Source organism: Pseudopipra pipra, chromosome 4, assembly GCF_036250125.1.
Source record: "Pseudopipra pipra isolate bDixPip1 chromosome 4, bDixPip1.hap1, whole genome shotgun sequence".
NCBI classification, from domain to species: domain Eukaryota; kingdom Metazoa; phylum Chordata; class Aves; order Passeriformes; family Pipridae; genus Pseudopipra; species Pseudopipra pipra.
Window position 1 is genome coordinate 65,395,394 of NC_087552.1, and position 13,911 is coordinate 65,409,304.

Consider the following 13,911-nt stretch of genomic DNA (forward strand, 5'->3'; position numbering starts at 1 on the left):
AAATTACTTTTTCATGGTGAGACCTGGGGCTGACTCCAGAGCTCCTGAGTCATTCTACATTAACATGTGATTTAGTCAACAGGTTTTTTACACTTTGGTTAGTGCATCTGTGACTGATGACCCATGGCTAAATGAGTATTTAGTAGATCAGGAACTTTCAGGACTAAAAATGTTACCTGCTACTGAGAGTTTACAGCACTGAATACATGTGATTTGTTATCCATGTGGCAAAAGGTTGCTTTAAAGAATGTTCATTATAATATGAGGTTTACTCATGTAGGAGGACTGTTGGGTAACTCAGTAGGGCAGGGCGGAGGGGAGGGGTGAGGGGTAGGAAAGCCTTGAAACCCAGGATTTTACCAGCCTGATTCTGCCTCTGGCCTTGGGGTCCTGCTGGCCTCGGGGTCCTGCTGGCCTCATCCCTACCTATTTCCCCGCACGATCACCTCCTGGCACTGTGAACTGCACCTGGCATTTTGACAGATCCTTACAAACTGGAGTCCCGGCACTTCTCAAAGCCCACCTCCTTGCAGTGCATCTCAGGGCCATCAAAGTTGGAACAAAATAGCTGTAGTTTCTCAGAGTTGTACAAAAGTCGAACAAAGTTGTACTTTCTCAGAGTGCTGCTCTGGAACAGTCCTTTTATACCTTTACTAATAAAATCAAAGTTGCTGTACCTAAAGTATATTTTTTAGCATCACTATTTGAATTGTAAAGTTAGAGACCATATGTCAGCTGTGAAAAAATTTTGAGCATGGCCAACTGCTTTTTCTTTCCACGTGTGAGGTTATGGCACATCTCTGCTTTCAGGCTTGGTAGGTTTGGATTTTTTTTTACTTTATTTCATTGTAAAAACAGAGGAGGACTTGGAATTAAAAGAGAGACTGGAGAGATATTTTGTCCACGTCTTTATTTGCATTGAGTCTGACTTGTTATGAAAGCAATGGCTGCCCCTGCTCAAGAAATACTTCAGTACATGATTAATTAACTGCCAGCATAGATGTTTGGCACCTCTTTGCCACATGTGAATGACCAGATGAAATGTTTGTTTTTCAAATCTGAGCAGGAGTCCACCATTTGAAGCACTGCTTCTGCAGAACTCTGCAGCATTAAGACCCATAAGCCCTTTATTAGAAATTACTATTGCAGAGGGAGAATAAGGTTGAGGAAAGAGCAGCAGCACCAGCAGATCGATGCCTGAACTTCTGCTCAGAAATGTTATACAGACAGACATCTCACTTCTTCTAGCTTCCAAAAGACTGACATTTTATTAAGGTTGTGTATAATGTGCTGATTTCCCCCCCTGCTTCTCTCAACTTCTGTAAAGAAAGAAAAGATACCCATGTGCTATCTCAGAAACTTCTCGCTCTTTCAGCAATAATTGGTTAACTCAGCTAACTCGTTGATTAGCTCTGATTATATCTGACAGAAAGGTGTGAAAGTGAAAGATTTCTTTATTGCAGGTCTGCCTGATGACCCCTCCCTGTGCAGACCTGAGGCTGTTGGCCCCAAGCTCACCAAGGGTGTCAGCAGTGTCCAGCTGGCTGGGCAGCACACCTCCAACTCCAGCGGCCTTCCCCTTCCTGCAGAGGCAGCTGAGGACGTGGAGGGGAACTGAGGTTACTGCAGGGAAGGAGGGAGGGATGGGTATGGAGCTGGGGAATTGTACTGTAGCTTCAAGAAATCAGTCTTCATTAGTCCTGCTGCAAAGACTTGAAGTGATTCTTCTCTGTCTCTCAGGAGACAATTTTAATCATCTGGGACAGAGAAGTTCAGTGTCTTTCTCCTGATTGCCCCTCCAGAGGCTGCTCCTTTTGACAAGGTAATCCACTAAACAGTATAGAAACATCAGGAACTTGCTAGAGAATATTAGGAGAATGCACGAGATGTAGCTGCTGTGATCTTTGGCCCACTGAATATTGAAATATTTTATATCTAGTTTCAAAAGAAAAAAGGCACTTAAGTTATTATGACAGTTCAGTGCAGGTGGGGAATAACTTACCATAGAATCACAGAATGGTTTGGATTGGAAGGGACCGTAATGATAATCTAGCTCCAACCCCCCTGCCATGGGCAGGGACACCTTCCACTAGATCAGGTTGTTTGGAGCCCCATCCAATCTGGCCTTGAACACTTCCAAGGATGGAGTCATGCACAGCTTCTCTGGGCAATGTTTTCTGGTGTCTCACTACGCTCCCAGTAAAGAATTTCTCTAATCTAAACCCAGCTACTTTCAGGGTCTTAACCCTTGTTCTATCACTACATGCTTTTAATAAAAAGTCTTTCTTGAAAAATCACTCTTCATGAAGCTGTTACTGTCTCCGCTTACATGTTAAAAGTCTCAGCCTGTCAAAATACAAGGAGAAAAAAAAATCTTGGAAGTTTTAGGTTAGCAGGACATACAGAAAGGTAATCGAATTCAGAAAAATAAAAAAATAAAAAATTAGAAAAATAATCTTTTTCCCTTCCACCCAGGAAAAAAATCTAAAACAATGCCAATGGCATATTTGAAGCTATCTCAGTCTCATTGCTCTGGTAAACATTTGGGTACTCTGAGAAACACCCCAAGCATTACTCATTTCTCTAGCACTGCAGATCTTGGAAAAATGGCACCCCTGCTAAAAACTACACAACTTTCTGTTGATTTTTCTGCTTTGGTTTTGTCAAAACTGGGCTTACTTACAGGGGTAATTTGATCCTTCAAAAATCAAGCGATCCCACTGAAACAGTATAGTGTTAGCATATTATCAGTCACCTTCAGATTTCCTCATGTTTCTGCAAAATGCTCTTGTCAAGTCTGACAGACGTTTCATTCTTATTTGAAATTAATTAGAGCCTCTGCCTTACTTTGATTTTATAAAAGGCTGTGGCTGGGGAAATTCAACCCTAGCCCTATGAAAACATCTCTGTGTAACATAGTAGACAAGTAGATGTAAAATACGTATTTTACATAATGTTTACATACAATATAGTGAGACATTTGTCAACTTTAAGATACAACCAATCACTTGCAGTGTTTCTTTGTGTGCAGATAAACTCATATTAATTCCAAGAGAGTAGAACAGAATTAATATTCTGGTAATTATCTATTTCCAATTAAAATATAATTGTACAGTGAATAATAATAAAAAAAAAAGAGCCAAGACTTTCAAATACTTGAGATGTAGTGCCTTGAATTAATATTTATGAACCAAAAGTAAGTTTTCTGACTTCATAAGAATGCTGTGCACTCAGCAGCATCTTCTGCAGTCAAAAAAAGCATGGATGCAGCACAGAGTAGCCTGTCTCTTTTCTGCAGTTTGATAAGGGATAGAACTTGCTGCCTTCTTAAGTGCATAAAGCTGCAGCACTTGGGTCAGCTGTAAATGAGTCGAAGTTTCTTGGTTAATGATGACAGTTTACAGTAATAACCAGTTTTAAGAAGCAGACGTACTTGGCACTTTGAAAAGCACTCAGCAGCTTCTCCTGAAATTCTGGCTTCTGAAGTACAGACCACTTATTTCGTTTAGGTTTGGTATGTGTTGTTGTTGTTTGTTTGCTTGTTTTTCTTTTTATCTGCCAATCTGTGAGCTCAACTTGTTTGGGTATTAGAGCTTTATTTTGGATTCTGTGATGGTTTTTCCTGTCTGAAGACTGGGGGAGTACAAAATAACAAACCAAAGTTACTGCCATCCATTTCCCCTAAAATAATCTTACTTAAGCTTTCCTGAGGGCAATGGAATATCTTTTAGCACTTGAAATCAGTTGTTCTGTATAGAGATGCAAGTTCTTCCATCTGCATTTGCTGTCCATAGCCCTTCCTGGGTCCTTGCTTAACCACTTCAATTTTGGAACTACAAAAGGAGAAGACAGAAGTGTTGTTATGTGCCGAGTCCAGATTTGTAGCATTGCACTCATAAGTGGTGTTTAGGTGATGTGGAATGCAACAGAGCAAATTTCAAGCAGTTTGAAAAGCTGTCCTGTTTCGGCCATTTTCCTGTTGCAGCTGTAGGTGTTCCTTTTTATAAACAATGAGCTTAAAATTTTCTGTATCATATTTATTAATGACTGATTGAAGAGTATTTCAACACTGGCTAATCAAAACCCCTACTTAACACCCTTCAGAGTAGGCAGTTAAAGAAAGTTCCAGACAAGAATCAGGGCCCCAGTATCCTCCTGTACTGTGTATCAGCTCTAACTCCTCCCTGGGATTCTGGAGCTCTGTCCACTGTAATGCCACAGTGATGAGGCATTAAAAAACATATAAAGATGTTTTATAATATACAGAGAGGTGTGGCTTGCATTTTTTACTTTCATTCTTAACTGTACATGTCTACAAAGTACTAAAATAAATCTTTATATGAAAAGATGAGTCATGGTATCGTCTGGAGTTAAATCTGGAGGGAGAGTTTACTAGTATAAGTGGTAAATATATATCAACATTTTCTGACTTTTAGTCCTTCTTCCCTGATTTTTATTCCATCTTAGATTTGTTAAATAACATTCTTCTTTGCACAGGAATTGCAGAGCAGATTGGAGTCAAGGGATATGTAATCTAACAGTTGGAGGCAGTATCAGGTATTTCAGTGGAAGGTGTAAAAATGAACCATTTGTAGACAGAAGGTAAAAATATGTCATTTCAGACCCATGTATCAAATAGAGATTGGTTTATAGGCTTGCATATGACATTTCAGTCACTCAGTTCACTTAGGATTATTCTGAGAAGCATTATTATGAATATGCATATCCAATTCTCTCTGGTAAAAAAAAATCTTTGCCTACCTATGGTTTGACTCTTCACTGCAAGGAGTATTTTGTCCCAAACAGATGAGCAGTGACCTTTCCTTAAAGGCAATTATCTGTTTTGTCTTGGATCAAAACTCTTTACTTCCTCCCTCCTTACATTCATTTCTCAGGTATATCGGGAATAGTAATTTTAAAAATCTGGAGAGCAACCTCTTCCACCCATACAGTTGTCAGGAGTCAGCAGAAATCAGTCCCTGGCATCCACAGTGTGCCTGAGAGAGTTTTGAAAAAGCTGGAAAAGCTCAGCAATCTGACACTGGCGAAAATTACTCTCTGTGTTTCAACATCTCTGTGCTTCTTTTGGTGCCAGTTTGCAGGAATATAGATTTCTCTGCTGATTGCAGGAACAGGTTTTTGTTTGACTAAAGCGGAAAATTCTTTAAAAGTCTCCCAAAATATTGCCAGCTACAAAATCTGATGAAAAACTTGATCTACTCCATTAATTGCTTTGCAGAACTCCATTTTCTTTCAGGAATGCTCTTCTTCAGATCTCTGCCTCTATCCTTGCTCAGCCCATCATGTGTGCCCGTGACACCAAGCTGTGTGGTGCAGTTGGCACACTGGAGGGAAGGGATGCCATCCAGAGGGACCCAGGCAGGCTTGAGATGTGGGCCTGTGTGAACTTCATGAAGTTCCACAAGGCCTAGTGCAAGGTCCTGCACCTGGGTCGGTGCAATCCCAAGCACAGATACAGGCTGGGAAGAGAATGGATTGAGAGGGGTCCTGAGGAGAAAGACTTGAGAGTGTTGGTGGACAAGAAACAGGAAGGACATTGACCTGCTGGAGTGAGTCCAGAGGAGAGCTGCAGAATGTTCCAAAGGCATTGGAATGGGAGGAGGAAGTTCCTATTTCAAAGAAAATTTTTATTTCACAGGTAACACAAAAGTAATTGCTTTTATGACAGGAACTGCAAATTGGTCACAGGTTTCCTGAATCAGACTTGGTGCCATCTCAGCATTTTATTGGGGAAGAGAATTTCCTAGTCTTCTGAATGACATAGTCTGTTGGGGTGTGGATCTCTGGATGGACAAAGGCCAGAGACAGCCCTGGACTATGTGCATGTTTCTCTTCCTTTTGAAATATCATGTGTGTGAAAAGTATTTGATTACTGATGAGTTTTAAAAATTTTATGGCTTCTGCTCGATGGTCTAAGGTATGCTTTTTTCTCTTTCCAGCTTATCATATTGAGATACTCCTAAAGGGATCAAAGGCAAACCTTTAATTTATTTCCTTATTTCCTATTCCATTTTGAATATAAAGCCTTCATTACTGTCTTTCACTTAACAGCCCCCTGTGCAGTTAGATCTTAGAATCACAGAACTGTTTAGGTTGGGAAGGACCTTTAAGATCATTGAGTCCAGTCGTTAACCAAGCACTGCCAACTCCACCACTAAGCCATGTCCCCAAGTGCCACATCTACATATCTAAAATGCTCCAGGGATGGTGATTCAACCACTTCCCTGGGCAGCCTGTTCCAGTGCTTGAAAACCCTTTCCATGAAGAAATTTTTTCCTAATATCCAATATAAACCTCCCCTGGCACAGCTTGGGGCCATTTCCTTTTATCCTATTGCTAGTTACCTGGGAGAAGGGCCCAAAACTGAACAAAATATTCGAGGCGTGGCCTCATCAGTGCTGAGTACAGGGGTATGATCACTTCCCTGGTCCTGCTGGCCATGCTATTTCTGATACAGGCCAGGATGTCATTGGCCTTCTTGGCCACCTGGGCACACTGCTGGCACGTGTTCAGCTGCTGTCAACCAGCACCCCCAGGTCCTTCTCTACCGAGCAGCTTTCCAGACACTCTGCCCAGAACCCGTAGTGCTGCAGGGGGTTGTAGTGACCCAAGGAGAGTACTTGGTGCTTCATCTTGTTGAACCTCATAACCTCACGACATCCTTGTTGTCCTTCTAAGTTGCCCCCGTTTCCAAAACTGACAGCCCCTTTTTTTTTTCTAGAATTCCAGCTGAAGCTCTCTGTTCAGCCAGGCCAGTCGTCCTCCCCCCTAGTTCAACTTTTAGGACATAGGAACAACCTGCTCCTGTGCCTTTAGGATTTCCTTCTTGAAAAATGTTCAGCCTTCTTCCCACTGTTGCCTACTCATTTCAGCCACAGTGCACCTTTGGTTTAATGGGAACATCTTAAGAACAACAGTTTAGCACCTGTATTTTGATGCCATGTGACTTCCCTCCATATCTGTCTTAAACAGCTCCAAGTCTCACTCTCCTATTTTGGTGACCTTGGCTTTTGCAGCCCTTCATGAAGAGGTAGAGGAGGAGAGGGGTCTGCAACCTGAGTCAGATCAGTGCTGTGAGCTGCAGAAGACAATGACACAGTTCCCTCAAAGTCTGTGGTTGAATTTGGAGGAAAACATGAAGGAAAACTTCCATAAAGTGGTAAGAACAGTCTGCAAATTTCACTGCTCAGGCCTCACTGCCTGTTAGCTTATTCCTTGCGTAAATCTACCACAAGCTGTGATACTGTAGTATAATAGTGTGTTCATCTATTCCAGCTTGATAAAATTATTTGATTTTTTTCCCTATGCCTGCACAAGATCAGCTAAATTAGAAGGAGATTTCATCACCAGCATCCTAGCAGAGGTATTGTAATTGAATCTTCATTTACAGCTTAATCATGCAATCAACAAGACTACATAAAATTTTGACAGAGAGCTAAAAACTGTCATTTGTGTCAAGCTAGTACTGATTAATTTATTGATCTGTTTCTATTCAGTTCTTTAGAAGTAAATACATGATCCTCTAAGTAATTGAGATCTTACTCTGGAACCACACCGTGGTGTTGATATTCCTGTGTGGAGACTGTGTCTATACTCATCCTTACAGAGCTGAACTGCAGCTGACTGGTGTTCTGCAGCTGGTTTCTCTGTTCATTAAACTGTGACAGCACGAGATCTGATGTCTCTGTAACTGGTGGGTTTTATGATCTCTAGGTACCTATGACAAACATAGACCATGAGCTAGAGACTGCTTGAAATTGTCCTACTTTCTTCCTCTCAGTGGAAAAGTTCATCTTTTGCAAAAAAATAATGTATACTAATAATGGGGGGGGGGAGTTGAAGAAGTCTTGAAGAAGAATTGGATAAAGGTATAATGGGAATGCCTAGGCACTGATAGGAAAGTTCATGTTATATTCACAGAAAGAGGGGATGAAATGGGGGCCCTACAAGCATTGGGAATACTGCTTTGGTGCTGAGTACTTAGGCTTTCTGAAAACATAGTTTTGCTTGGGGTATTTCTTTAAATTAAAAATCTTCACAAAGCAAATCTTTGTCTCTTAAAAAAACCCTAAAGCCATAAGCCCTGTTTTCTCTTACATAAAAGAAATTACATATTAGGGATGACTGAATATTTTCCATTGAAACTAGTTTTTCTTTCTTAGATATGCTCCAGGATATAAAAAGAGCATTTTGCTCTCCATACTCTGTCCTTGCCCCCCATCACTAGATTTTAGTCATTCGTAGAGAGATAACATCCTGCCCATGCAAGAGTTTCTAGGCTGTCAGGATAACTGCAGTGGTTAGAGGAAATCATCACTGGGGGCTAATGTCACTTCCAGTTTAGGTGTTTCCTGCTAAAATGCATTTTTCTGTTTTAATGTGGTTGAGTGCATGCTGATATTTTTTTAAACATTGACTATTCTGATGCTTCTGGTTGAGTAGAAAGCGACATGGAGAAACTCTGTTGGAGTCACAGATTTTCAGTGTTGGCCCAGCCAGGAGAAGGGGTTAAAATGATCTTGCTGGTGGTGCAATTTTTCTGGTTGTGTCAATCATAAACAAGGAGGGATACTGCAGTGTGAATGCAGAGTCCCATGGGAAGACCCCGGTAGGAGTTATTCACATCAACTTTGTTTCCAAAACAGATGTCCTGTGAAGTTGCCTTTGGATAAACATGACACAGTGTCACTGGGCGTGACCATAACACATCTTCAAGTCTAAGTTGCAACACACATAAGATGGAAGTGCAAAATACTGCTGTGTCTGAATAGTGGTGGTTTATGCCTGTTTAGTGTGGAGGCTGATGATCAAAAGGAGTGGTAGAGGCCATGCTGAGACTGTATCCCACATTGACTGAAACTTCTTAGTGTTGCCGTATTTCCAGCAGTTGAACTGGGAACTGCTTTCTTTAGACACTTATTTAAAAATCTATCTTGTCCTTAGTATAGCTAAGGTTGGAAATGACTTCTAAGACCACTGAGACCATAAAAAGATGGGAAAGAAGCCCTGTCAAGACTGCAGCGTATTCGTTGCTTGTCTCACTCCTCCTACATGGAGCAGCTCAAGCGACAAATTCCCATTGCTTTTTGTAGCTGAACTTAGCTATTTTCAGCTCTTGCTATGTAAGGCTGGATGTCACTTGCCTCAGGTTAGACAGGAGGGTGCTCAGACTGTTGGTGGTAAGGGCTTCAAGCAGCTTCCGGCTCTCATGCTTTGTGAGTCACTACTAAAGGCTATAAATAGGAAATAATATAAAGTATATGTATTAATCTTACAAAACATGTAGTGTGGGGATAGTATGACTCAGTCCAGTCATCCCATCCCCAATTCTTGTAATTTCTCTTATCGCTGTATTATAGTTGATCTCTGAAACACTGGGGACAAGCCAGGGTCTGATGCATTGGTGAGGCACTCTTGTTTCTCAAAGCATATTATTTATAACGTATCTCAACAAGTGGGAAAAGGTCAGACTGAACTAGCTGAAGGAAAAACACGATAAAAATGGAAGTAAAAGTAAGATGGCAAGAGAGAAAAATGGGTCAAGGGAAGAGTGGAGAATGTTCATATCACAGATACCTCAAAATTTTAAGTGAAACCAGAATTCCTGAGTAGGAAAGAAAAGAGAGTGAAATGCATCTTATTTCCATGTTTGCAGCTCTTTGTCTCTATTCAGTGATATCTCTTAATCAAGAAGGAAGAGAAGAAAAGAATAGCAGGTTTCAGGATATTTGCATCTTGACCAAGCTGGTATACAAAGAGTCCTGTACAGGAAAGCCCAGGGAGTGCAGAGCCTGCTGGGACTTATCTTGTAACAGAACTGCATGGTGTCAACCATTGAGTGGGACTAAGTTTAACTTTTTTCTTTTTTCCTTTTTTTTCTTTTTAAAATTGTTGTTTTATTTGGATTCTTGGGGTTTTTTTGTTTTGGTTTGGTTTTTGTTGTTGTTGATGCTTTTGTTTGTTTGTTTTTTGTTTGTTTTTGTTTGTTTTTTGTTTTGGTTGGTTGGTTGGTTTTTTACCTGATTAGATGTAAGTGTTGATGGAAAAGCCTGAGTAGACTCAAAATTTATTGAAATGACGTATTTAGAAGAGATTTCTTAAAAAAAGCCATAAACACTGAACTATATTTCATTATGCTGTCCTGCAAATCAAACAGTCTTACATATGACTATACATATGGACTGCAAATAGAAGAAATTTAGGTCTTGAGCAAAAGTTATTCCCACAAAAAATTTTCCACTTCTCTTCTAAAATGTGTCCTCGGCCAGATAAAAAGATAAACAGTGTGAAGGAGGCCATGACTTGGCCTCTGCCAGCAGAGAAGGTCATGCCTCAGGAGGGAAGGAAGCTAAACCTGAATTTGTGCAGAAATCAGTGGTGGAAGCTTGACTGAATTTTTGCCAACTGGCAAATTCTGAACTTTCCCAGGAAAGGTCAAGATAATTTAGCAGGAAAAAAATAGCTGCTGCCAAATTCTAATGAGTTCCTTTCTTTTTCCCATCTGGGAATAACTGTGAGCTCTCTGGATAAGTTTATTGGCATGACGTGCCAATAAAATAAGCAGAGTTACCCTGGGACAAGTTCATCCATAGCATGACTACTCACTGAGGTGTTTTTGCACCAGGGATTGGTTTTATTCAGCTTTACTTTAAGTTACTTTTCTGAACTATAACAAGCTCTTATCTGAGACATCTCTATAAGATAACAATTTTAAATAAAAAATATTAATAAAGTAGATAATTCAGATACTTCACTTGCAAATAATTCATTGCACTAAATTAGTTTTCTCTAATCAATTAAGAGTCTGCCAGGTAGCAGCAAATGGTAATCTAACAGCGGGAACAATTTTCCGTATTTTTAGGGAAGGTGTGAGAGTAGTGCCAACTTATTTAAAACTGCTCCTCCAACCCAGAGGGCCCAGGCTGAACTCTTCCTTCCAATAACACAATGGATTTTTTTCACCAGTTTTCTTGTTTGGAAGAGGGATTTATTGCCTTAGTGCTACTCTGAGCCTAGTTATTTTGTTTGCTGGTGGAGTGGCAAGCAAAATATACCACTATATGATTCATGTGTCTCAAGGACAAACCTAATATCTGCAGAGACATACGAGTTTCTACATCTATCGCTGACGTGTGGGTTCGGCAGGATGGTACAGAGCTCTTTTACAATCGGTACAGAGACACAGGGGACCAGAGTGACCCAGAATATCCCTGTGGTGATCTGAGCCCTATTAGAGGCATATGTAGTCCTTGATAGATACTGCTTGTTAGTCTTCAGTGGATGATTCTTTGGTCTAACCCAATTTGTTTGTTCTTATAAGCTCAGGTCTGCCTACAACTAGCTAGAAAAGTAGTAGATACAAATTGTACCTGAACTCTCACTTTTCTCTGGTATTAGTATACTTGATGTTATTTTCTTCACCCACCTAGAATACAATATGCCTTGTAGTCTGTGTCACTTCTTGTGGTGGAGTTAGGGCTAGTCAGCTTTTGCTTGATGAATTTCTAGTCTAAAAACCTCGTGAAGGTTACAGCTGATCAACAGGCTGTAGGCTGGATTTGTGCAGTGACCACGTTCACTTTCAGCCTCTGATACCAGAATTAGTACCTGCCCTTGAGAACGCAGACAGGAGCAGCAGAGGAAGCCTGGATGAAATTCTGGGTAGCAGGACAGTCAGTTCTGACTTAATTGAAGCCTCTGAAGAGTTATGCAGGCAAAATTGTAACTAGTATGTCTTGTTTTGGTATGGTGTATTTTGTCACGATCCTATCAGAAGCAGCTGTTAAGGATCACCTTTCTGTGTCCCAATCCTGAAACCTAAAACCCATTTCGACCTCCTGAAAAATGAAAAACAGTCTTCTCACAGTCCTCTCTACCCATTATTGAGTGCATGCTGGAGACAATGAGATTGGATGCTGGAAACCACAAAATGCACTTCTGACTCTTGTAGCTGTACTGCCAAGGGCTTTGGTTTTCTTTACCTGAGTGTTCAGGAAAAGGTCTTATTCCAGTTGCAAATGCCTCTGCTTTGGCACTCCCATCATGTCAATGCCATAGTCAACAGCAAAGCCCCACGGAGGCTGTCAAAGCCCATGTAGCCTTCAGTAGACTGAAGCAACTTCTCAAAAGAAAAAGGCATTTGGTGACCTCAGGCAAAGGCAAGTATGTGCCATTCAATTATCATCAATTGGTAAGATTGCAAAAAATTGAACAGCTTGGAGTTGTCACATTTAGTGCCCTAATTGGTTCCACATTTCGCTGGGTAAAATCTCAAATACTCTATTATACTCTTAGTTTTGGGGAGTTCAAGAATTCTCTGTATCTGCTTCCACACACTCTGCAGTGGTTTTCCTCTCCAGTGTGCAGTTTGTTGTGCACAGCTGGCTGTCTCAAGTCACCATTAAGGGGAGTGACTGAGATGCAACCTCTGAAGTGAGACAGGCCATGCCTGAGGCAAGTCTGTTTCCATCCATGGCAAACTTCATCAAAACCTCTCAGGGAAAAGGGCTGCCTTTCTCTTTTGTTTTAAGTTAAACCCACAAAGTCATTTCTGAAAATGCGTTGTTCTAATAGTTTTCTCTTACACTTTAGAAATAGCTAATATTAGTACTATTTGGTAATATGTTCACTACTACATGTTAGGGCACTAAGTACTATGTAAAACCTCAAAACAAAGACAGCCTCTAGTCTAATCCAAAGCCCTTGTATGGCAAATTTTCTGTTAGCTATATGCACATTTTCTCACTAACTTAACTGAAACAATTTACAGGCATGAAATTGAAGCATAAGCAGGAGCATTTTGCAAGTCAATACTTGAGGGATTTTTAAGGGTGTGAACGAAGGCTCAGGGAAGTCAGTGGGAGGCTCCAACCAAGATTTTAGAGGTTGGTTTGTGAAGACAGTAAATTAGTGCACGGATACATACCCAACTTGCGTGTGAGACTTGACAGCAGTACAAGTTTGAAACCTCAGTGTGTCATGAGAGTAGAAAAATTGGGTGTTCAACTGCCAGAGGGTCCTTCTGGGAAAAAAAGAGCATCCTTCTGTCCAACATGACTCGTCTCTCCACTATGCGAAGAGCCTGCTTTTATAAGACAATTTTTTTTAACATTGCCAGTTACTTGTCAATCTTCCATACTTACTAATTTATTTTTATGAATTCGGTCTCATTTTCCATTGGAGCTTGGTGAATTAAATTGTTCAACAGTATTTTAGGTCTGTATTTTGAGATATTGTGAAAAGCAAAAACCAATCTGTTAAGTAGCGTGGAAATTTCAGATTTCAGTAGTTTCAGCTACAGTTAAAATAGTGTGAAATTTATTTAATAAAACTTCAACAGAAATACTAAAAGAACACACAAAATTAAAATGTACGTATTTTAGGATTTATAAGGCTTTCAGTTAGGATTTCAAAGGACCTTAGAGCCCACTATTTTTTAAATAAACATATTATGCAGAACTGCCAAACTTCTGATCCTTTGCACCTCAAATATTAGGATTCTCTATGAGATTTTGAAAATTTCTGCAGAAGAAAATTTACTGTTGATATTGTCAGTGAAATATTCTTCCCTATAGCACATCATTCTCTAGTGCTTTGTCTAGCCTAGCTGTAAAATAAGGCTATATAATAACTTAATAATTTATGGAGAAAATGCAACTTAGTGCTCAGAAATTTTTTTCCTATTATAATGAGTTGACTCTTTTATATAGCATCAAGCTTGCCTCCCAAATGCAATGAGATATAATATGCAGATTCAAAATAATCACTTTCAAAATGGCTTGGGAGTGTAGTTTGGCAGGATGGATCCATGGCCAGCAGGACATCGTGCTGGTTCAGGGCAGTGGTAGTCAGTAATACAGCTTTCCTGTCCACTGCCATGATATGTTGCTG